The 4,268-nt window shown below is 12.8% G+C and overlaps 1 non-coding gene across 1 annotated transcript; it reads left to right on the plus strand.

Moving 5' to 3' along the window:
- Positions 1 to 212: 212 nt before the first annotated feature.
- Positions 213 to 3,965, plus strand: PRSY57_1137800. Its single transcript, XR_002204073.1, has one exon. It is a non-coding gene (non-coding RNA).
- The last annotated feature ends 303 nt before the right edge of the window (positions 3,966 to 4,268 follow it).

The following is a 4,268-nucleotide window of genomic DNA, read 5'->3' on the forward strand; positions in this document are numbered from 1 at the left end:
GCACGTATTTTCTTATATATTCTCATTAAAATATATATATATATATATATATATATATATATATACAAAATAATATTAATAAAATAAATGTATTTATATAATAATATATTTTATTATATCGTATATAATCATACATAAATACATGTATATTTTTATATATTATTATTATTATTTTTTTTTTTTTATTATTTTTTTATTATTATTTTATTATTTTTTATTTTATTTTTTTTATTCTTTTTTTTTCTTTGTTCTTTTATATTACAACTCGTTACGCGTTGTAAATTTGTAACTTTAATGTAACACATATATAGATCAAAATTTTTAAAGAAAAAAAAAAAAAAAATACAAAATATAAAATAATGCACATACATGTAATATATATATATATATATATATAGAGTCAATCATAAAAAAAGGATAATTAATAAGCATATATCTTCATATATATATATAATATGTACATATGTAATATTATTTGTATGTACAGATAAAAAGCCTTATCTTAAAAAAAATTTGTATTTACGCATATATATATATATATATATATATATATATATATATTTATTTATTTATTTATTTATTTATTTATTTATTTATTTATTTATATTTATGTACTTAATTATTTTGCATAAAATGAATTATATTTTAATCTATATAAACTTATATGTAACTATTTGTTCTTAATAATATATAAAATATAAGTCGTTTTCTTTACAACAATTTTATAACATGGCTTATTAATAAGTTATGTATAATAATTAATCACATATATTTAAATATATAATAAGTATATGAATGAAATCTTCTTTTTTTATTAAATATAATATAATATATTAAAAATAAAAAATATATATATATATATTATATACATAGAACAGTACTATTTTATTTTATTTAATATATTTTGTGTTTTATATGTATAATTCTAGAATATATTTAGAGTATAAAAAGAAAATAATTTCAGAAGTCTATATATATATATATATTCATAATTAATAATATTACACTGATATATAAATAATATTAATATATTTAATATCAACATTATCGGTATGTATATCCTTTTTATAATGTAGATTAAAATGTCACACTCTCTTATTATATGTAAAAAAAAAAAAAAAAAAAAAGCATTATAAAGTAATAAAATATATATCTCTTTCAGTTTGTATCTACATATATTAATCTGTCATAAGAACAGTTTATAAATATACATTCATAATTTATTAATATATTTTATTAATTTTTTCATGCATATTATAATTAGGTTACACATATGTATATATTAAAAATACGTTCATTTCAAAAGGGCAAAGAAAATATACATTTTATGTAATATGTAATTTCTAAATATTTATTTATTTTTATATTTAATATAAAATGTATTTATTATATTAAAGCATATAATATTAATAACATGAGCATAAATATATTATAAATATATAAAAAAATAAATGTATGTATATTTTCTTTTTCCATGTATGTATTATATAATGATCTGGGTAATAAACTATAAGACAAAAATATGTATTATCATATTTATATATAGTTAATAAAAATATTTTCTATATATAATAAGTGTTTATCAAAATATTATATATGTATTTATATATTTATCTATTTTTATTTCATTTGTTTTTTGTAATATTATGTTACTATATGTATAAGGTAATAAAATATATATATATATATATATATATATATTTATTTATTTAAAAAAAGATATATTTTTTCAGTATATATATATATATATAAACACAATTTAGAAAATTATTTTATATAACAAGTGTGTAAAAATGTAAAAATGTAAAAATATAAAAATGTAAAAATGTAAAAATATAAAAATATAAAAATATTTCATTCCACAATTTTTTCTTATTTTAAATTTAAATGGTAAAAAAAAAAAAAATGAAATAAGACAATATCCAATTTTATACTTTAAAATAGTTCTACACATATATGTAAAAATAAATATATAAGAATAAAAATAGGCAATATCACGGTTCAAAATATATTGAAAAAAAAAATATATATATATATATAAAATAAACAGTATTATATTATTTAACAAAGAATTAACAAGAGGACAAAATTATATTTATAAAAAATTAATATTATAAATATATTTATAAATGTATACACATTCATTTAAATATTTATTAAATACATAAAGTGATAAAGACAATATAAGGTACGTCACATATTTCTATCTTGCACTATATAAATATGAATTAATACATTAATATGTATAAATATATATAAGCGTACAATAATATATATATTATTATTGACAGATAAATAAATATAAAATATATATGTATAAATTTGAATATATATATAAAAACAAGACATTAAATTATCATAATTTTATATAAATATATTCTATGTAGTTATACATTTGTGTATATGTAAATTTTACTATACATATATATATATATATATATATATATATAAAGTTCATTTAAATTACTAGCTTTTTTTTCTTTTTTTTTTTTCAATCTTTATAATTTAAATAAAATACTTATAAAATATTTATATACGTTAAAAAAAAGAAATAAATAAAATAAACACGTACAAAATATTATATTTCTTTTAGATATAATTTTTTTTTATTTTTTGCGTATGTTTCTTGTTATATATTTAGATAAAGCAAATTCATTTGTATTCTTATGTATCATATAAATATTAAATAATGTATATTTAAAAAAAAAAAAAAAAATCCATAAATATATGTATAAATAAATAAATATATATTATATATATATATATAATGTAAATATTTCGCAATATTTCAAAGTACAGATTCAGGTATACACAGTTGCAAATAGAAGGGAAAAAAAAAAAAAAAAAAAAAATTAAAAAATTAAATTATATATATTTTTTAATTACATATATTAATTTACTGTTATATTGAATAAAATATATGTGTACTATTATATAAATAAAAGAAAAAAAAAAAAAAAAAAAAGAGTAATTAAGACATATATATATTTATATATATATATTTTGGTACATAAAAAACAAGGCAAATATTTGATACCATTTAAAAGTAGTATATGTAGAATTTTTTAAAAAATAAAAGAAATTAATAAAAAATTATTATATGTAATATGCAACTATTTTATTATTGTATTGTATATACGATACATATCTGTGCGTATTTATATATATGAGACAAATATAAAATTACATGAACATATTATATATATATATATATATATAATAATGCTAATAAATGTTGACTTTTTTTTTTTTTTTTTTTTTTCTTTGTTTTTATTAATTTATAATATAAATATATATACGCATAAACTATTCTTACACTCAAGAAAATTACAAAATATATTTAAAAAAAGCTTTTGATGAACATTTATTTTTATGTGTGATTATATATATATATATATATTAACACATATTATGTATATATAGTATAGAACATATTATAAAGGTCATATACATTTCTTTAAGAACATCAAAAATGCCATTTCAAAGTTCTTATTAAAAAATTATACTTGTTCTATAAAGAAAATAATAAAATACTACAAATAAAATTATTAATGTAGAAATGTTATTATTGTATATTATGTATAAAATGTTTTTATATATATATATATATTACTTGGTTTTTTTATATATATTAAGGTTTTAATATTTTTCTATAAAATATAATTACATTTTTTCAAATATAACTCTAAGTTTTATAAAAATAAATAACATATTTATATTATGTAATAAAAATAAAATAATTATATATTTTATCTTTTATAATACAGGTATTTTTTCCTTTTTTTTTTTTAACTTATAAAGTGTAAATATTATTATTTCATAAACACATTATTCTATTATAACCACATATGTATAATATTTTAATTTTTTTTAAAAAAACATTATATGTATATATATATACATATAGTTATTTATATATTTGAAAAAATAAAAAATAATTAAAAAATAGTTACATTTTATTTATTTTGTTATATATATAATTTCAATATAAAATTAATATATTCGAATACACAATAATTAAAATAGTAAGGATATGATAATTTAACAAATAAAAAGAAAAAAAAAAAAAAAAAAAAGTTTCTAGCAGTTGCATTTTTACTTCATTTTTTTTTTTTTTTTATAGGAGATTTATATGAATTTTTTTTTTTTTTACAATAATATATATTAATATATAATACAAGAAAATATATATAAGTGAATTATATTTTTTTTTTTTTTCAAGTTTACAGAAAAAAATATATATAGGAAAAAGTGTTTATTTTTTTTAC

This window comes from Plasmodium reichenowi, chromosome 11, assembly GCF_001601855.1.
Source record: "Plasmodium reichenowi strain SY57 chromosome 11, whole genome shotgun sequence".
Classification (NCBI taxonomy): domain Eukaryota; phylum Apicomplexa; class Aconoidasida; order Haemosporida; family Plasmodiidae; genus Plasmodium; species Plasmodium reichenowi.